At 45.5% G+C, this 22,209-nt stretch overlaps 1 non-coding gene across 1 annotated transcript; it reads right to left on the reverse strand.

The window, feature by feature from the left end:
* Positions 1-11,530: 11,530 nt before the first annotated feature.
* Trnai-uau (transfer RNA isoleucine (anticodon UAU)) lies at positions 11,531-11,623 on the reverse strand. Its single transcript is given in 2 exon segments — positions 11,531-11,566; positions 11,586-11,623. It is a non-coding gene; the product is annotated as a tRNA-Ile (tRNA).
* Positions 11,624-22,209: the final 10,586 nt, after the last annotated feature.

Genomic DNA, 22,209 nt, shown 5'->3' on the forward strand with positions numbered 1-22,209 from the left:
ACTAAAGTTTTTTACCTGACGTGTATCATCATCTGTCGGTCAAGCCGGTGCTGGTAATAGCCATGCCACAGTTGCGTATTTGCAGGGCTCCAAGTGCTTCCGAACGCGCGCGGTTTCAAGGTCGACATCAGATCGCCGCGAACACTCGCGTACCGAGCGCGTTTTGCCGCGCTTGCTTCGTCTGCGCATGCACGGACTCCGTAGCGCGTACAGCCAACGTACAGCGCGCGCTCGGCCAGCGTACGTGCGGTTCGGGCTTTAACCCATATACGCCCGTAGGGAACATATTTGCCAGCGCGTTTCAATGCTTCTATCTCCAAGACGCCTTATGCCTCGTCCCTGAGATGGTTGCCACATCTGGAGTAGTGACTGAGAATCAACTGAAAACAAATTTTAGCGACTCCGCCGCAACCAGGTACCTGGTGCCACAATTACCGTTGAAGCTACCGGCACTTTTCTGTCAGCGCGGGAGTTCGTCGCGCGCGTTTTTACCGGCTGCCATAAACTCGTGAATGAATGCATTTGCCTCAGCGGAAAAGCTGAGTAAATGTATTTATTGAATGCCTCAAATGTAGGGCTACTATCTGGTCCACTTTTAGAGCCTAATGTATCGAGGAACTAATGTTGTTGGCAGTTGAATTGTAATTATGCAGTGGGAATATGCTTCCCTACGGTCCTACCACGATGCCAGTCCTCGGGGTGCGATTTTCTCTTTCTCTGGATAGAAACGCGTCTGGGCGTTGAAGAGGTCCTGGTATTGTACTTTTCGTTACCTGATGATGTAAACAACTCTTGTGGCAGCGAGGAAGATGATGACGTGGATGAACCATTGTGAATAATTACTCGCTCGAATGGTGACACAAGAGACAATGGCCATACGACTGCGAGTGAAGGTTGTGGCTCATCGCGCAACTTCTAAACTGGTACAGTGAAAGATGAAGAGTAGCAACATACGCATCCTGGAGAACTTCCAAGGTGACAGGAAAAACGTTCGGTGTACCATGCCAAGTGCGGCTTTCACCTGTACCGCATTTTCATAGAGGACAGCAACCTTCAAACACTGCCGGTACTTCTCATGTGACCAAACTGACAAGAGTTCAGCATTGTTTGCTCTACTTCGAATGCTCATCTTTGCACCACGCGATGCTTTGAGAAATTCTATCAGAAGTAGGGTTCTGCCAAAGGCCCATAGGGAAGTATATTCCCACCCTAATAATTTTTATTTGGATCGTATTAGGAAACTTATAACATTGCGTTATGTTCTTTGGACAACAAACAGTGCTTTCAAGGAATCTTCCATTGGTATTTACAATAGATACCTTATGGGCATTTAAGGGTCAATTATCTGTACCGAGTGCTTGGGCTATGATAGAGCGCCTGCTGGTTCATGATGATGATAATTTAAAGCAGAGCTGACCTAACAGCTCTTCTCTAATAAGTGAAGTCTAATGATCCAGGAGGAATGCACTTCGATGTAGATCCACACAATTATTAACATTGGGATGGTCCGTATAGGATAGCCTTAAGTACTGGATAGCACGGATTCGACACAGGACAGAGAAAGAGCACTGATGGACAGGACAGACGCTTGTCCTGTGCTACAGTGTTTTTTCTCTGTCCTCTGTCGAATCTGCGCTATCCATTATGAACCAAGTAGCGCATGATTTTCGAATAGGCAGCGCACAAAAGGGCGACGAACACGTACACAAAAAAGACGGAAACACAAGCGCTGTACAGCGCTTGTGTTTGCGTCTTTTTTGTGTATGTGTTAGTTGCCCTTTTGTGCGCTGCCTATTCGAAAATCATGGCTCACCAACTAGCCCATCAATACATTTTACGCAAGTAGCCCAGCAACGAATTTTGTTGGCATATAGGACAAGTTACGTGAAATGCAAGCTCACCTGATATATCTGTTTTTCTGGCTGTTGTCCAGAGCGTCTCTGGGAGAGAGTTACCCCCACATTCGTAAACTCTAGGCAGACATCGTCTTGCCACTGACCCGCTTAGGCTGGTCTTCTAACTGTCAGTGCACTGCAGACATCGCCTACTCCAGCTCAGCTCCTCAGTCACGAGCAGTCGATGGTTCCGATCGTATGCCTCAGGGAGCTCGTAATTCCGGCGCAAATTATTCACGCGCATGGGGTGGCGCAAACGGAGGTAAACACCGTGATCTCGCCCAACGCGGTCCACCTTTTTTTTTGCTTCCTGCGGTGCGGAACCGTAATGACAGGTTTACCTGATCGATATGCCGTCGTTAGTGGCTAGCCAAAATACATGTTGCAAAGTCAGGGTGAATATGCTGTCTTACGCTACACGGACGAGCTGACGCGTGGCCTCGTGGGTAGGGAAAAAGAATTGTTCATGAGTTATTTTTTCGGTTCAGCAAGATGTATGCATCATCAGTTGCGGTAAGGAGGAGGGGGATGTGTGGAATGGAAAGGGAATCGGTCCTGTAACCGTGAATGCTGCAGCTATATGACACCGCGGTGCTTTCGATATATATCACCGTGGACATCCATCAACACTTACTAGGAGTGCAAAACAGGTTGTGTGCCCATCTGTCAAGTTAATGCATTAGAACACGCTGCTCTTCATCTTGGTTTTCGTTCCCGCCACGTGGCTTAATATTCATGAAAAAAAAAAAGGCTGTCCAGCAATTTTATAAGCGATCAAAAACATGCGAAACTGATGTGTGTTCAAGGTGATGATCAACCTTTCATATCGAGACGTTTCATCGTAAATGCTGCTCTGAATCCTGCCAGCACACACTTAGACTCAGGCGCCAAGTGCCTGGTTCGTTAACCAGAAATTAAATGCATGTCTGGCCAGCCTGTGTCGATGGAAGGGAAACGGTGAGACTAGAAGACCATTGAAAAATCCAAGAAGTCCACAAAAAGCGCACATTTCGCTGCGTTACTGAATGGTGATCTGTAGTCAGGAGCTCGATTGTCGTCAGTAAGAAGAGCAGACGTTACGCAGTCATTTTATTGCATTGGATAACGGCTGTCTTTGTAAGTCAGTTAGGATATTTCGTAGTGAGAAAGGCACTGTTGCGTGACTTATTCAGACTTTCGCTTGTCTGCTGAAGAATGACGGCGTATGTTATCACCGATGCTGCCATCTGCAAATGATATTCGGCATGACGTTAGGGTCACGTTATAACAGCCAAATGGCGGCAAAATGTACTTTTTCAGGTAAAGCCAGCAAAAAAAAAAAAAGAAAACATAAATTTCAAGCAAGCGTTTCAAGGAAGTGTTGCAAGTAATAAGTCTCATTAAGGGAAAAGTTCAAGGGAGGATGGAAACTTGAAGAGATGGAAAATCCTTCCAAAGGGGGCGTCGCTGAAGTCAACGTTTTGACGAGTGGTCTTGTCTTCAGCCTTCAAGAAGAGAAGACCAACAGCCGAAAACGTTGAATCCAGCAAAACTCCCCGGTCAACGACTTCACTCCCTGGTCATCTCTTCAAACAAGACTTTTCATCTCTTCAAATAAGAATGCCTCTTATATTTCTAACCTACACCTGCAGGGACAGGAGAGTGTTTTAACTTTAAGTTTTGTTGACAAGGCGTTCTCGACAATAACACAGCCTAGGTGCTTCAAACGTCAATTCTGGCACTTCTTACTGCAGGATTTTTTTAGCCCAGCACTAGTTGAACAAGTTCACAGATACTCAGTGTATGTCTCCTGACACGATTTTTCAAGCTGTTTTAATGTTCTTTGTACGAATAGTTGTCAAGAATATACCCTTACGACAGCCTCAAGCTTTCAAATGCATTTCAACAGAGGAAAGGAAATAACAAAAAGCTTGATTATGAGATTTTGCAAGCGAAATAAGCGCGACATGACACACTATTTTCCCCTCAGGTTAGGATCCTAGCGCAATATAACACCACTGTATGTGCAAATCACGCATGTTAGATCAATTCAATTTCTTCAGTAACCACTTATGAATTGCATCATCTATTCCGTATGGCGAATGCAGCCTCTCACGGTGACTAAAGAAAGTTTATCGGAGATCCTTACCGATATTAAGAGAGACATCCTGAGGTGAAAGAAATCAGCTCCTTTCAGCGCCATGTCATCGGGATCGATGGAGCCGTACAGTTCTAGTATCTGTGTGAGCGAAATGGTGTTTTCGCTTACATTTGCGGAAACAGCTCCATTTAAGGACACAGCAGCGATTACAGACACAGCCCCGTTTACGCATACTGCAGCGTTTACGGACAAAGCGCCGTTTACGAAAACATCATCCTTTAAGAAAACAGCATCGTTTAACCCTTTACGGAAACTACTGGATGTCTAAAGCTTCGATGTTTCTTTCACAGAAGCAGCTCATAACATGTTTATCTGGCGAATTGTATTTCTTGCAACACAGCCGTTTAAGAGGGGAATATTTCCTTCGAAAGGAGGAACAAAGGAAGGAAGGAACTTCCCTCTTTACCTAACGTGGACAGCGTCTTACTGTTGCATTATACCAATATTAACATGCGGGGGTAGAAACTTGGAAGACAACAAAGAAACTCGATAGGAAGTTTAAAACCACGCAGTGTGTGATGGAGCGCAAAATGATAGACGTAACATTAGACAGACAGAGAGCAGAATGGAAGAAGGAGCACATGTCCTTGTTGCCATTCAACGGAACCTGTGTTGCCGTTCAAGGGGCCCTGAAACACTTTTTCCGCATGGTAGCATGGTCAGCAAACGCTGCCAATTGGTAGTCGAGGCTCCTGAGAACGCGCATGACAAACATTATAGGGCAGCACGCGGCCTGAAATTTGCAAATGATTCTCAGTCAACTGCAAATCGCTTCCTCTTCTCTTTACAAATGATGCGCCATAGCCAAAGTCCGCGTCCGTTGGATGACTTGAGCATCGTGTGCTGCATTGTTCGCGTGGCCGCCGCGGGATGCCGTCACGTGCCCGCGCGCGTGCTCACGATCACACTGAAAGTAAGCCTCGCGTTCAAACAAAAAGTGAAACGAAAGTGCTCAAGGTAATGACGCGCGCTGACGAAGGCACGCATCTTCTGGCCCCCTTGTCATCCCCCTCCCTGCGTAGCTTTCAGCGCGCTCGCTGGTACGAGAGGAGAGAGAAAACGCTTAAAGTGTGCGGCAGATCCCCATAACTCCACTCGTACTTGACAGATTCTGAAAATTTTTGCGGCAGTCGATCCGTGAGCAAATAATCTCTTTTAATGAAGTCATTAGACGATTACTTGAAAAAGTGTTGCAGGACCCCTTTAAAAAATGAAAAAGTGGCCTAGTGTCCGTCACATAATGCGTAGAAAAGGTGACCGGTGGTTAACTAGAGCAAATACCAAAAGACTGCAAACGCAGCCAAGGACTCCAGAGTGTCAGGTGGAGCGATGAAATGAGTAATTTGCCTGTATAAAATGCAATCAGCTCGCACGAAACACTGGAAATTAGAGATCACAGGGAGAGGCTTTCATCCTGCAGTGGACAGCGAATAGGCTGCTGCTGCGGCTGCTAATTACCATGATAGCGGATTGATTTTTCGAGGTAGCAATTATTTAAGGTGTTTTGCTCTTAAAGGTTACTTACCTGATGGCGAAAGGCTGGGTTCTCAAGGCTCCTCGCTCTCTTGCATAAGTCTTTCAACTTCTTAGTCTGAAACACCCAAAATTGCTTCTTTGTCTTACGTTGAACGCCATCATAAAGCTCTTTGCTTATTAAGAAGATCTTTATTAATAACCTACTGATATGCTATGAATCGTTACCTGCGGTTCTATGAAGTGAATGTCCTTGATAATTACTGAAGTTGTCCTTGGTTATTTCTATGTGTACGTTACTAGTTGATGTGCAAGTAAGAATGGCCAAAAAATATACATGCATACAAAAGAGTTGCCATAAACGCCGCCAAAACGGCATAAACGAAACAGCAAAGGTAATTTTGTCATGTTTCTAGATTGTCTCTTATTTCCTAGCAACAAGAGTCACTGCGCACATGTATATTGTACTCGAGTAGCAGGCAATGGCAAGCAAGCGTGGGATTATAACCCTTCTGTTGCAATCATCGAATATTTTCCGTGAGCTACAAGAGACAAAAGCACGTATTTCATGAACATTGTGGGAGAACAGCGCAGGCACCGGGACAGTGATTACATAGGACACAACTCTGTGTCCTATAGGCTCGCTGTCCCGCCTAGGAAGCCTGACGTATTTCATAGCGCTGCGGGATATAGGTGCAAATATATGAACATTCGCTTTTTTACAGTATAAATGGGACGACGGACTGCACTGGCGTGCTTTCACTGAATGACGTTAACAGTCGGACGGGAACCCGTTGGTCGGGAAAAAATACGAGGACGATTAAGAGCGGACACCAACCACAAAAGTTAATAAAATCAAACACGCTTCGTCTCCCGCCTGGGAGCCTTCTTCACAGTGATGAAGATGGTAGTGGTACGGTTATGGTTGCCTTAAAATGTGACGTAGGCAACGCGCATACACGTTTGGGAAGTTGCCCAGTCTGCCATTCTTACAACGTTTGGGAAGCTGCCGTTGCAATTAGGCGCGTGCGCAGTGGTCTGCATTTGTCTTAGATTCAAGAAAAAGCCGAGAAGTCAGAATAGAAAAGGATGGAATTTTTATCAGAAGCATTGTTACTCACCTTGTTTATCAAACATTGGCTCACGTGGATCAGCGTCGTGTATTCGTAGATCAAGTACGCAGCACTTATCGCCACCGCATATCGCTTCTCGGGGATGAAACCGGGCCGGCTGGCTTCATGCACGCAGATGCACGGCTGTAGCAGAACGCACAGGCTCGAAATGACCAGCGGCCACCGCCAGATGTCGTTGACTTCCTCCTTCAACTCATGCACGGTGGCAAGGTTAAGCCTAACGGCTTGAACGCGATGGGCTTCGCCAGCGTGTCCGCCGAATCGGATTGCCTGGCTTTCGATGCAGCTCGTCAACGCCATCAACTGGTCGTCGAGGTATGTGCAGAGTACTCGACTGGACGACCGCAGCGCCACGACGTAGATGCTGTCATAGACAAAGTAGAAGACCATGTTGAGAAGAAGCTTGACGCATGCGAGAGCCTGTGCGAGAGCACTGTCACGATCGTCGCTGTCCAGGGCGTTCGAGAACAATGCCGTAGTGCAGTAAAGAATGCATGCAAATGCCCTCTCTACGTCGGACCAGAAGAATCCTCTCGGGCTGCAGCAACCGCACCAAGGGATGCCGATCCTGTCTTCGAACGCCGAGGCTCTCTGGTAAAAAGATATGATCTTGGACGAACCCAGGAACATGCACAGGTAGTTTGCGGCCATCCTGCAAAGCGTGGCGAATAATGGCAATTCCCAACTACTGAAATATTGCTTTCGTAACGCGCGTTATATGATTTGAGGCCCACAGTGTGCAAACCAACTAACACCGGGTTCGCCCTTGCAACATGGACAATTGCTGTAGAGAGCGAAACAAACCCGAACAGTGCGGCATCTACACGATCTGCTGTTTCGAATTCCTTTTCAAGTGGTTTTCGCTTGGTTGGTAATAAAAAACCGCTAGTCATTCATAATACAATGAAGGACCACTCTAGCATCTTTTCATTAACCACAACCACGATGAAAAGAGAGCGCTGGGCTCTTCGCGTTTCTTTCCATTCCCCAAGGACGCCTATTGGACTGCGGTAATAAGAAAATTCACAAAACGTCAAAATTAAGCAATATTTTCTTGTTAATGCTGCCATAAATTTCACGCGTTAATCGTACAAGAAAGGAAGGCGTCCAGACACGCGCACAAACAGAGCAAAACAGAGGACACAGAGCGTGTGGGCGTGTCCTGCTTTCTATTGCGATGAACCTGTACCAACTAGCTCAGCTTTCGGTCATCCCTGCCTGAATCAGTTTTATTAAGCTAAGCTGGCGCCGCATTAAATTAAGCTAACCTGGGTTTGTAGACAGGGAAAGGGCATGATTTACAGATCATGTCTGTGTCTGTGCGATTGTGTTTACTTTACACTCTGCGAACATATTGAAGTGGCTTAAAGAACACTGTCCCACCTTTTATACTTGAGAACGTTCAGCCAAACATGATGTTACGGGTCAGCATAGTTAAAAGACACCTATAAACCTGATTCTTTAGTCTTGCAAGCTTCGGCATTTGCTTATTCAGAATCACCGTTAACATCTTCAGCTAACTCAATGAAAGGAAAAGCTAATTCATCCGGGCAGTCGAAACAGCATTAGGCGTGGCAACAAAGAAAACGCAATCGTGGTAATGAAACTATTCTGAATAACCTAATTTTATGTAGTGGCCACGCCAGCAGTGGCGAGGTCACTACATAAAAAGGCAGAACCGTTTAATCCGCAGTGTCTGCCTCGGCACACAAAACCAAGAAGAAGAATAGCAATGACGATGGCTATGTACAAATGAGAAAGATAAAGTACGTTAAAAGTGCTTAAGATATATATATATATATATATATATATATATATATATATATATATATATATATATATATATATATATATATATATACTCTACGATTTAGTAAGGCACGTTAGTTAGTACAAATGGGAACAATAGTTCAAAGACGTTATTCCGCTTACTTCATGAACAGTAGTAGCTGCAGAAAGATGCGTAGTCCATTGTCGAGGTACTCTTGCGGGTGGGACAACTGTTTAGCGAAGGTGACAATCGCGTTTTGCTCCATCCACATCAGAAAAGCGAGACAACCGCACGTGTATAAGTTGTACCAGTCCTTCCAAAAAACCTTCGGCGCCGACTCTTCCTTCCTCTTAAACAGGTCTCGTATGAAAAAGCAGCCACACAGACGGCACAGGACAGCGTGGAACCTGAAGCTGCGAGCCATCAGAGAGGGACAGCTCGAAGGCTTGTGTCCCGAAAGAGGCTTAAGATTGCCGAGTGTACCGGTAATTTTGGCGTTGAAGAACTTTCTACGCATGCTAGGTCTGCGTCTTCGATAGGCCGTTGCACTAGTGAGGGAAATGATGCGAGAAGATCGCTTTCGTCGAAGGAGGCGATGCGCTGGATAGCGTTCCTTTAGCTCTGTAATGTGAGAAATCTTCAATGCCGAAGGTGTCCCCGGGTTGGCTAATACAGGAGCTCAAATCAAATCAAAGTGACGGAGCAGTTTGGTGACACGTGACAATGCTGATGAGAAAGCAGTAAGAATAGGAAATTTCCTGCTTAAGTAGGAATACGTTTGGTGAAAAGCCGTTAACGTTATCAAACGAGGAGCGCTCGATCGATTTCAACGCAGGTTGGGCACGTTCAGGTCACTTTGGTGGTGTCTAGAGTAGTTGGTGAAATATTGAAAGCCGTATTGATAAAATGCTCAGCTGCGTTTTCCTTGTGCGAAAGTTCTATCCACTACTGATGCTGAAGGTAATAAGGACAGAGGCGCAGGTGCAATGGGGAAACTGTTAACCAAGAAAAATCTTTGTCTTAGTTTGGTAGCAAGGCTGTTCTCAAGTTAGGAGTCAGTGGATCACTCAAGGAAGTTCCATGTACTCCCCCTTGTACTTCAAGCACGACAGAAAATCACTGCTGGCCGAAGAGACTTCTAATGATGTTACACTTCTTCACGAACTACGAGACAGCCATTTAAGCGGTAAACTTCCCGAATCAGAAGCAACGTATGCTGTAGTGAGAGGAGGAACTTGGCAAGTCGCAGATTGGCGAGAGTTGCGGATGGCTTGGTTCCTAATTGCTGCAGAATGACGATCGTGCCAATTACTAGTGAATTGAGCTCACATTCACGCGTGTGTCCGCGTACAAAATGTGAGAATGAGATCTTGAGCTTAAAGCTGCGTTCGGCTAAGGAGAACCGACAACAGATTTCGTAAGCTCCGTTTCCTAGAATTTCGGATTCGGCTGCCGGCTTTGATTGATTTGCCCATAGCTGCGTTTTTAGATTAGGAGAATATCATCGCAGCACATGCCATTACTACGAGATTCTAAAGGGACGTATTGAGATTGCGTGGACTCTTCCTACTGCGCAAGAACATAAAAATCGTACTTCATATCCGGCAGGAAACGTGCTATCTTTCTCAGATGCAATCGACGGAAGCAGCGCACTTCAGCAACAGCTAACAGTTTTGTCCAGAAAAAAAGTGATTGTGAAATGGGAATTTATATTCTGTTTCTTCTTGGCATCAGGATTTTGAGAATAATAAGGCGCTTCCGGCGCTCCAACCTCAAGAGCAAAACATCTGCTATAGGGCTTATTGCATAGAATATTAATGTATAGGGTATGTGCAACCGCCAATCATAAAACGCCGGCGGAAGTTCCTCGTGACATACGTGCCACTCGAATAATGAGAAGAGGCTAGGAAATAACCGGCAATTGAAAGAGTGCGTGCGAGCGCAGTCGCTGATTCTCCATGTATGAGGTAAAGATAAAGATCCAAGATAGTGAGGAACTTGACTCGACAGCTGCGTGCGCATGCTTTAGCCCTTCACAGTTCTCTTGCACGTGATGTTCGTAAGCAATATGCAAAATTCAGCTTCACACGATACACCGTTCCGAATACGTTTTAGTCATTTTGTGTTCGCAAGCAATTGTGAATTTCCGCGCCGATTACGTCATTATCGACTGCCTCAATTACGCACTTTGCAGAAAGCGTAAGGTTAAAAAGAGTTCACGTTCCTTCGTGAGAGAAACACAAACAAGAAGCGAACGTGCAGTGCTGCTTAATGAAGAGCTCGGTTAAACGTATCAAAATGACATTTTTTTAGGGAGGAAAGACAGAAACCGCCCGCTTCCGTTTGTAAGAATTTTATTTTGTAGCAACTCCACCAGTGTTATTCGGCTTGCAATTGATTGTTAGTCACATGCGTTGGCGTGCGGACCCCTGCGACAAACCCGCGACGGTTCTCTGATCCTGCATGTATAAAAGATAGCATGGTGTGTATAATATATAGGATATACAAAAATGTATAAAATATAATAAATATAGACATTAACTTTAAAAATATAAGATACAAGATATATCTGCATAATCAAGTGTTCTGCGCTACCCCTTCTGACAATTCAGAAGGGTTTCACAAATATGTCTTTTTCACCTTCTGACGAGGAAACAACATGCCGAACCAAACCGAACTCTCTCCACGAAGCAAGAATTTAGCAAAAAACGACATCTCGGAGCGTGTATGGATTCTAAAAAGTTGCTTTTTTGGGTAATTACATTCTTTTCACCTTTTTTCTTGTTTAATATAAAATAAATGCAGGAGTTCCCGCGTTTTTTTTTTTTGGCGGCGGCTACCTCTTTCCACTTGGTTGTTAGGATGAAGAAGTTTTTGACAATGAAAAGACATAAGGAACGATATATATGCAGTCCTGAATTTGGCGAGTTCAGTTCTCGCTTTTACAAAGCACACATAAAAGCGTTGGCTAGTGTTCGTTTTGTTTACAACATTAGGACAATGCACATACTTGCATGAAAATAATGAATTCGTTCAGTTGGGGCTTGCTTGTGGCGTAAAAACGCGTTCGGATTGGTTCTCGTATATCTCCCGTAAAAAAAAAAGTAAAAAAAAAACCTTCCCCAGGTGAGGCTCGAACTCACAACCCCGGCATAGCTCACGAAGCACTGTCGTATAAGTACCGTGCGCTAACCAATTGCGCCACTGGGGAGGAACGGCTTTTCCGCTTTTAAATGCGTCGACAATCCCACAGCTGACTCTGAAATTCACGGCAGATGCGCTGCCGGTGCGTTTGACGTCAGCATCGTTTGTCAGTCAACGTGGCATTCTTTCGGAGAGCGCCGGCGAATTGCTCTTGACATATATCACTCCGGTTCGTGCTTTCAGCGAGAGCGTTGTGGGAAAAAAAAATGAAAAAAAAAAACTAAGGAGCAAACGCTAAGACTTGGAGATCGGAATTTTCGTGATTTTTTTGTTGTGAAAATGGCTTTTTTTAGGCTGTTTTCAGCCACTTTTCCTAACAGAGTGTGATGATGTTCGGTGTTCGATTTCTGAAGGAAATAATGTCAGCTAACTGTGGTTCTCAAGAGTACCTTTTCTTTAACTCAATATTCGGAATGCTTTTCCTTATTACCCGAAAAGCGCGGGCTCGATTTCTGCTGCGGCTGTCGCATTTTCGATGGAAGCTAAACGACAGAGGCCCGTGCGCTGTGCGATGTCATTGTAGGTTAAAGAAAACCAGGTGGTAGAAATTTCCGGAACCCTCCACCACGGCGTGCCTCATAATTATTTATTTAGTTATTTTGCAGTCACTGCCAGCGCTACACAGGGCTATTAAAGAAGTGGAAAAGAAATACACAACAATAATTCTGGAAATGAAATATAGTTATCTTGCGCTATCGAAACTAACATATAAAGAAAATCATAGGGCGATCTTGGCACGTAAGACACCAGAAAATATTATTAGAAAACTCATAATGTGCGTTTACACCAGCGTGGCATTCGTTTGAGACGAAATCTCGATTGCAGTGACGTCATTGTTGCCTCCAATATCTTGCAATACTAGAGTGTCGAGAAAGGGCGTAAAAAAGAAATGCGATAGCGCGATAACAATGCACACGCTTATGCGGCGCCGAGCCAGACATCGATAACAGAGATAAAGGAGAGAAGAATGAGAGTCGTCAAAAGGCGAAATGTAGTGCGAGCGATAATACGGCGCACTGGTCGTCACCATGGAAACCTGAAATGTATGCAGGTCGCCTAGCTAGTAACTTCACTTTCTAGCGATAACATACAAAAAAAGATTGATTTCATTTACTCTAATGAAAATTTGTGTAGACTACAATTTCATGGGATGCACAATATAACTAGTATTGTATTTATTGTATATAATGATTGAACAAAACTTTATATATCACACAGACACATTCAAAAATTCTTTTTTTCTCTAGAACAGCCCGGCAGTGCAACTCCCTACCAACCGATATTGGCGATTGTACAAATGATTTATTTTTTAATGCACTCAGTAAGCTGCTCTAAACTTGTACTTTTCCGGATGTTGTTAAATATTTTGTACTATTATTATGTTTTATTGCTGTATGACGATGCATTCGCTTGTGAATAATGCAGCGTTGTTCTTTGCGTGAATGTTGCTTCTCTGGTAACTATGTCATTGTAATACTATGTGCTGTATTTGTATGATCCTTTCGATCGTATAATAACACATTTGACAGTAAAGAAGCGGTGTTTATGTTCAGCAATATTTAATTTGGTGATTTTGTCCCACCGGCTCTGCTTGTTAGCAATGTTTCTGGGTGAAAATTATATATATGCCCACTCCTGCATTTGCCTGGTACTCAGGCTAGCGGTATTTACTTAGTAATTTAATTAGGTAATTTATCATTAATGTGACTTTTGTGAAATTACGTTTTATATTTTCAACCAGGGCGACATATACAGAAGGACAAGGAAGATGGCTCGGGTAAAGAAGAAGAAGCGCTGTTGTGTCGACCTCCTCGTCTTTGTCCGATTGTAGCACCGTCTATATATGGACGTCTCCCATGTTTCCCAGACTTCGCTGCTTACGCGATCTGTTCTGTTGGCTGGTTTCAAGCAATGGGTGTTGCTTGGGCGACGCACCTGAAAGAGACAATACACAAAAACCAATTTTCTTCCTATTAGTAAATCACCCTTCCACAACACGAAACACAGCGCGTTGCCGCGAGAACACGCTTAGTAAGTGGGAAAATGCGTTTGTCGTTTTACTCCTTACGTATAATATGACTCAGTCAGTTATGCACAACAATTAACACCTTTAGAATTTCATGTACGAAGTCTTACCCCTACCAGCATTTGAATGACATGAAAAGGTTATGCCTGGCGTTGCAGATCGAGGTGTCGATATTTTGCCAGTGTCAGTGGTTGGCCCGTGTCACTAGGTTTCCAGCGATGAAATCCGTGCCGCTTCGCGGTTCTTACTGTTTTGCCAGTTTTCATATCCTAAAGAGCTCAATATAATCACTTCTGGTCGCCCTCAGAGAAGGGAGAGTCACGTGGTTTGAGCATAAACGCCACGCATGACGCCATATGAGAGGCAACGTGGCTGTCGACTCTGTTTCTGGCAGTGGTGACGCTGCCAAAATCCTCAGAGTTGCGAAGCTGCACGACGTATATAGGTTACTGGCACCCCAGTGACATCGGCCAATCACTGACGCAGGAAAAACAGCGATACTTACGCAACGCTACGCTGAAACCTGCGGTTTCATTCAAATTTTGGCGGTGGTATGTGACGTCATACCCGACGTTTCTGTTCAGGTGATGGCGACCGCAAGTTCCGCTATTGCGATCTTTAGCACATGAAAAGACGCTGACGGCTCTGCTGCTTGGTCCCTATACACGATTTCACAGTCGACACATGAGCACAGCAAACTTCGGCTGTCATACGACTGTTTTCTTATTTTAAGAGCGGAGCTCTTCTAAGGCTAGGCCTGACAGATCAGTGTCCGTATGTCACGCTCCGTTTCCCAAATACACCCGTAGATTGTGTCAGTGCCTCGGTCGCGGTCGAAGCGGTAGCCGCGACCGAGGCACTTAGGCCACGGTTTCTACAGATTTCACACTTGGTGGAAATGGGGTAATTTCTTGTACGCAGTAACGTAAAATTAACAAGGTCATGAAACATCAAATGCACTAACCAAACTGTTTTCACGCGTATGCGGCTATCGTTGCACTGTTCGTTTAGTTAAAGATAAAAAAAAACACCAAGGCCACAGCCCAATACGGCGGCACGGAAACCCGCAAAATATAGGTTATAGCGGTTGGGCTGCTCCCTTACCTTGTTTGTTAGTATCGCGAGCAATGTGCGCCAGAATTTCGGTCATGCGACTCTTCAGCTTCATCGTTCACAGAACGTCTGAATAATTTTTAGATGTGGTCAGTCCGTCACGGTTTGCAAAAAGGGGCATTGCATCATTGCAAACCGAGATCTTTGCCGCATAGGAACCAGCCCCTTCTTCCGCAATAGAGATGTCGAACGTTATAACTATGTTTGTCAGCGCCTTGTCCTTATGACGACTATTATAACCCTCTCACAGCATTGCAATAATGCGCCATCGTCTCTCACGACGGATGATCGTCGGTGGAAAGCCTGCACCGACATGATCTGCGAGACGAAGCGGTGATTTACTGGTGATCACTTTCGGCGACTTACCCAAAGTTAACGGCATTTTCTTTTGTTGCTATATATAAATTATATGGACACTCTCCACTAGTTTTTGCCGTCGCCGTCATGTCCCTTATATGAATGTATCTATTTATACATATATATGTATCCCTTTCGGCCCTGGCGTCGTCAATTGACGACAGCGCACAAAAGTTCCCCTAGCACCTCCGAAATGAAACCAAAACTGCTCATTCTTGGGGAAATACTTCTCCAATGATCCCCACTGTGATTGACACCAAAGTTGCGACATATCTGCGGAGCTGGGAGCCACAAAGGAGAAAAAGCTTGACCGAAGTCATGGTTGACGCCGAGGCGGGTCAGGTGAGGCGGCTAAGCGCCGTATTCGGGACGTCGTACAGAAGCTGTTTCAAGGAGTATCACACTGAAAAGTGAGACGGGGTTCACATTTTGTGTACTCTAGTGGGTAGCATAAATAAAGAAGCCATTTTCCTAATTTCACGACAACAGAGCCCTGATGACCTAAGTTGATTCCATGCTAATTAATCCATAAATAGTTGCACCACTGGCTCAATTTTTGGTTTTTGGTGTTCTGAGGTCCGACCTATTAGGGAAACACGCACAAAAAATGTCTCCGGCCAAAATAAAAAATCCAGGGCTGAAAGGGGTATACATATAAGTCACAAAGAAAAATAATGCAGAAAAATACTTTCCGACGCGTGGTTATGAACGGGCGACCCCTCGCTCCGCAGCGCGCGGCTTCAGACGGCTTGCCCACGGAACGTGCGTTCCTCAGCGTACTAACGGCGAGCTATTTATATACGCCACTTACGGCTGGCGGATCTCGGGGGTGTTTCAGCGTGTTCTCTGCATTACAAACGAGATGGCGTGAAGGGCGCGCTTTAAAGGTCGTCGCCCCGCTCGTTGCGATGGGCGCGCTGCGCTAACAGCTGGACTTTGCCCTAGACCTACTCCATGTTAGCAAACAGCGGTAGGCGCCGTCGATATATTTAGGGCCTTGTAGCGACGTCGTGACGCGTAGGCTCCGCCCAGCCGGCCCAGATCGAAGCTCGTTACAGAGCTCTGTGATCACGTGACAAATGGCGCAGCAGGTGCGAAAGCTGCCTCTGAGCAACGCGCGTCGCGGCGCCTCCCGCATGTTTACGGCAGCCGCCACAGAAAAAGTTACAGTGGTTGTAAGATTGACGCTGAAATGAACACATAAGGGTCATGCTGACGCGAAAATCTAGCTCTGAGAACCTAATCAAAACACGAGTTGTCTTAACGTTGGGAATGTGACTCATTTGCGAAATATAATCGCCGTTGTGGCAGTCTAGGTCACACGTGTACGTTTTAATTCATTAACTAATGCAAGAAAGATCGACCCATGTGAGCAAGAGGCGCTTGGGTACGATATGGAAATGCGCGGAGTAAAAATGCATAGTTAATAATTGTTACGGTAAATCCTCGCATATAGCAAATGTGCTGGGGAAGTTGTTCACGCAAACGACAAGGGCAATCTCGGCGACACTTTCATCCGTGATACGCTTGTGATAATGCTTCAACTGTATGCTGTGGACAAGGCGGTTACGTACCTGTCAGGTCCGTCAACCGCGGGCCGCTGCTATCTCCGTACGCTCAAGTCGAGACCGCGAAATGCTTTCAGCCCGTAAACAGACTCGGCAAGTTTCCCGAGAGTTGTCATTCTGTGAATTCTGACAGACAAGGAAATATTGTGAAGCGCACCGCAGCCAGAACAGCCCTGTACGATACACTTGTGTCATCGCAGCCGCATGGGATTTGGAAAAGTATAATCGAAGTTATCCTTTCGTTCGCCGCGCAATTAATGAACCGTGCCCACGCAGAAAGAAGCACATGCGCCATGACCGAGTCACATCTTTAGTTCACGCGAGTTCAATGAAATCTTTTTGAGACGTCTAAGACTTGTGCAGTTATATCAACAATGGCAATCGTGAAGAATGATCCGCATATGGCAATGCTATCCGCATCGTTAACGGGCTTTGAGGTAAACGTGATCGCTATGCCTCCACACAAGCCTTACGCCAAAAAATGCGGTTCGGTACTTTACACTGACAAACGCTTGACGAAGTTAATCCTTTCTGCTGTGTAAGCCACCCCGAAACATAAGCGATGAGCCGGCGTCGCAGACAGGTTCTTGCGTTTTACAGCTGCGGCTAATTTCTTGTGATGGTCTTCGTAGACAGCTACTGAAAAAAAAAAAAAAACATGGCTGATCCCTCCGTCATAGGAATCGGTATAACACGAAAGTGAAACGTGTCTTCACAGATGTAGTGCTTATTGTGTAGTGATATATAAGAGCTTATACAATGTCTATTCGTGTTTGGCATCTAAGCACCGTTTGACGTGGATGCACCCATGTTGACAGCATGTCTCTATCGCGACGACTAACGCCCATGATCATGACTAAACCGTTGTGGTAGCTGACGATGTGAACATATATTTGGACACAGCGAATCGTGAATCCCGCGTAAGCATGATATCAACGAGCTCATAATCAACACTGGTACCCGGTACGCACTTCTTCAAAGCGTCGTCAATTAAGGAGAGAAGACGCTTTAACCATGACCTCCGATATCGCGTGCAATCTCTGAGTAAGCGCTTAAGTGTCGATCGTGAAGCATTACTTCTTTTCACATCTCACAGACGGCGGCACCGACCCGCTCCGCCCACCGCGAAAGAGAGTGCCTGAAAGATATAAGGCGCGTTCGCGCCGTGTCTACCATCTCCCGAGTTAGATTAGTCGGTAGGGGGTCGGGTGCTTGCCATCGCGGCCGCAAAGTCGTGCGTTCGATTCCCAGCAGAGTATCTTTTTCTTGGTTTTTTTTCTTTCTCACCCGTTGGCGTCCATTTTATCAACGTCATATCCGTGACGGATGTACTTGGTGGACCCCGGCATAAAACACTTTCGTGTTAAAAAAACTTATTCCATCTTTCTTGTGCCTTCCTGCGGAAATAACTGACACTTCTCGTCGGTACAACGTTTTTGCTTTTTTTGCACGACGACAAACAGCGCAAGCGCCAGCGAAAACGCAAGGGTAACTGCGGCAGACACGGTGCCTTTTGCCTACCGCGCGAAACGAAACTCCCGACGGCAGCGCCACCACATTTTCGCCCGCGAGCGCGCGCTTTTCACGTGATGGGGGCGGTTTGTTCGTTTTGTGCTTTCACAGGAAAGGTTGCGTTGAAGTTACATAGAGCACAATGTCACTTCGCTCGCTGCAGCGGCCGCGTTTGCGAAAGTTGCGCCCTGCTCAAACACAAAGAAGTAACAACTGTGACAGTTGTTGGTTCGTGCTCGTCCTTTCTGCACCTGTGCGTTCGTTTCGTGCGTCTTTCTTTGTGTTTGAGCAGCGTGTTTCAAGTGTCGAGCTGTGCCAGTTGTTAGCTGGTGCTCGTCGTGTGTGTGTTCTTTTCGTGCATCTTTCTTGCTTGTGCAGCGCGCTGCGAGTTTCAAGCTGTTTGCCGTTCTTTGCGTGACATTGCAATTTGTTACTCTCGCATTCATTGCTTCGCCTTTGTGGCGAAACAGACTTTTTTTATTCAGCACGCGGCGATGATTTTTCGCCAAGGCGGCTTCATTTAAAGGTTGTGATATGTCAAACTCCGGAGTTCAGTTTTTGTGAGAGCGCGCTATTTGTGGCTTTTTTGAGAGTTTGTAAAGCAACGTTATTTGAAAAGGCCCTACATAAGTTCTACAGACTACTTTGCTGATGGGTTTCGGTGCCACCATCACCATATTGGGATGTAGCCCGACCGTTTCGTACCTTTAACAACCAAACGAACAGTGCTACGGTAGATGCATACGCATGAAAACGCTTGGGTCGGTGCTTTCGACGTTTCATGACATTTCGAATTCACGTCGCGGTTTACAAAAGTAAGAAAACATTCGTTTAAGAGCCCACGGTGGCGTCACCCATGTGTCTTATGTAAAAGCGCCTGGAAGCGGGAATAATGTGCCTCAGGCAGGCTGGCCGACATTTCGATAATTGGACCCATCTTTGTGAAAGGCGCCTTGTCATCCTTAGCGCATTAGTTTTAAAAGGTGCAGTCGCTGATGTCACTTCACGTGACTCAGCTGTCGGTGCATATTATCTGCACGAGAAGAAACTGGAAATGATAAAATTTGCGAAGTTTCACGCGTGAAAATCACGATATGACTACGGAAATTTGACCACGTGGGCGTAATAATAATAATTGATGGGGTTTAACGACCACCTGGGCTTTCAACGTGCGTCTAAATTGAAGTGGACGGGCACTTAAATTTAAGTTAATGTTAATTATTTTCTAATTCTGGAATTATTGTTATGTGTTTATTTATTGTTTTCCACCCCTCTAAATAGCCCTGTGTAAGGGCTGACAGTATCTGTAAATAAATAAATTACACGGACCACTATCGTTTCGCGTACTATTGTGAGCTGAATGAGCGGGAACACGCGGGTGCGTGCCCAGTAGCCTCAAATCCCATTTCGACCGATATTCGGATGGCGTCGTCAAAAATAATGTGCAAGCAGTGGCGGTTTTCCGCGAAGTGTTCTCACAATAAAACGCGAAACGTATGAGACGGAGAACAGCTTGATATATATTACGGCGCATGTTTTAGCGCTCACGCGCAGCAAAGAGCAGAACTGTTTCCCTTGTCTTATTTTGCTGTATATTGATTTAGTGCGTGACGAACACAGACGAGCGAAGGGGCAAGCGATATCTTGTGCGGAGCTATAGATAGCACAATGCAGCTGTCTGCGTGGTCTAACCACTTTATCATCGTGAGCGAAAGGTGATACACAATCAGCTGCCGGTTTTTATCAACACTAGCGAGACGCGAGTGTCAAGAGTAAGGAACCGCGTCGTCCCTGCCACTTTGTTTCCGACAGCCGCCGCCATGAATCGCTCCATGTCTGGTTCGATGCTATTGGCAACGTGTTCGCATGTTCGCGCTCATACTGCTCACGACAGTACATTGAAAATGCCACCGCCGCTGCCAGGATCGAACGCGTGTCTTTCGTGACAGCAGCCGAGCACCGTAAACACTGTGTCAACGCGGCGGCAAGAAGCTGCTAAGTAAATCAGCATGGTCATTTCGCGTCTGCGAGAATCGTAATAGGAAAACAAGGCTTTAATCATATGCAACTTATATAGCGCATAGTGTTCCCATCCATTGGCTCTTAACTTTAATTGCGTTATTTAGAAAACGGTATTTGAAGCCAGGCTAGCGATTCCGTGTCCGGTGTAATAAGGCGACAAAAACAATATCCTTCGTTCGCGATATACTCTAGGAAATTGGCCGAATCGATTGCTTTCAATGGCGTTGACTACTCACCACGATGGTCTAGGCGACCTTGCAGCCTGCACGAACATCATTAGCGGCGACATTGGCCACCAAGCGTTTCACCGGTCGCAAGCGTTACATTATTCATAGAGTATAAACAATTCATTCATACCGCTGCTCGCCTCACTCTTACGAATGCACATGCAACTCGATGGGTACGTGTACGGAATCGGTAGTAGTAGCTCGGTCGGGATGTGAACGCTATTGCGACTCGCCGAAAAGGAATTAGGACGCATCGTTCACGGACTCAAGCTTCCAGCAGTAGCTCCACCGGCCCCTTTCTTTATGTCGGCAATGGTTTCCTGTAAGGTCCGTCGAAATATTTGTTCGGACACGATCGGCCTCTTTCCGTGCAGGTGCTACTAGAACACCATCCCGATCTCTTGTAGGCCCGCAAGGCAGTGAAGGAACCCTTGTGCTTTTTAAGGACGACGGGCTTGTGCAAACGCCTCTGACCAGTGGTGCAATACCGAACGCTGCAGTGAATTCACTGCATCTCTCTCTCTTCTTCTCTTCCCTCCACTCTCACATTTCTATCCCCCTTCCCTTATCACCCAGTGTAGGATAGCCAACCGGAAGCTTTTGTGGTTAACCTACGGACCTTCTTTCTCTTTCCTTCCTGGCTCGGGAGCGTCGACGATCACTGTAATCGCAGGGGTGTGCTATTCAAGAAGCTGAATTTGTTTGTCGGACTTTGTACGCTTTCGTTCACTCGACTCCGTTGACCGAGCGACCAAGATATCTATCTCCTAGGTAAGCACCACGGTGAAACAGTCGAAGTGACAATCAAGTGCGCCACTAAGTGAATTTATGTTGTTAGGTTACCTCTTGAGCATTCTAGTGTAGCTAATTGTGCCATCATGCATGTATTATTGACAGAGCACAAAAACGAATAGTATTGTATCATTAAAAAAATATTTCGCACAGCCAGCTCAGCACCTCAGTGTCAGTGTGATGTCCTACATGATTGCAGTCATATTTTTGTATACTGACCTCATTTCTTTAAAGGGACACTAAAGAGAAAAAAACGATTTCTCATATTAGTAAATTACTCTTTCGCAATTCCAAAATCACCTCGAGTGCGGCGAGAAGACGCTTGGTAAGCGAGAAAACACGGAAAAAAGAAAATGTGGGCGGCGACGACACATCAAAATGCCCGCACTAAAAGTCGTCACGTCATACGTTTTGACGGCGTCTACTAGGCCCTATGTAAATCCCAGACAGTAAACATGAAGTACCTTGTCCTCTGAGGGGTCTACTGACCTAATATACCAAGTTTCAGGAAATTTCGTGGAGGAAATGTTGCTAAATTACGAAATATACACGTGGAGATTTCGGCGCAAAATTTCAAAATGAAATTCTGACTTAGATTTTCTCCTCTGTTAATAAACCTATCATGATCAAAGTAACAACATTACAGTTCTCAGGGTACAATTTATTATTCTGAACCGATTCTTTGTTCCTATTTGGTGTCCCGTTAACTAAATTTCCAGAAGCCTGTCATTCAACGTTTCTTCCTCTCTTAGAAAACAATGAAATTCATTCAGTCAAGATTACCGCCAGATGGACCGCTGAGGAGGAGAAAAAATGTTGCAGTGGCTTAGCTCGGCTATGAAAGGATAAGGTAGCGTTAGGAAAGGTTCAGCTGATTATTCTTAGCTTTCCTGATTGTCTAAGATTAGCTTGTTTATCATGCTTACTGCTGCTCCAATGACACACACACGGTATACGTATTATGTGGCACATGTAT

Source organism: Rhipicephalus sanguineus, chromosome 8 (genome assembly GCF_013339695.2).
Source record: "Rhipicephalus sanguineus isolate Rsan-2018 chromosome 8, BIME_Rsan_1.4, whole genome shotgun sequence".
NCBI classification, from domain to species: domain Eukaryota; kingdom Metazoa; phylum Arthropoda; class Arachnida; order Ixodida; family Ixodidae; genus Rhipicephalus; species Rhipicephalus sanguineus.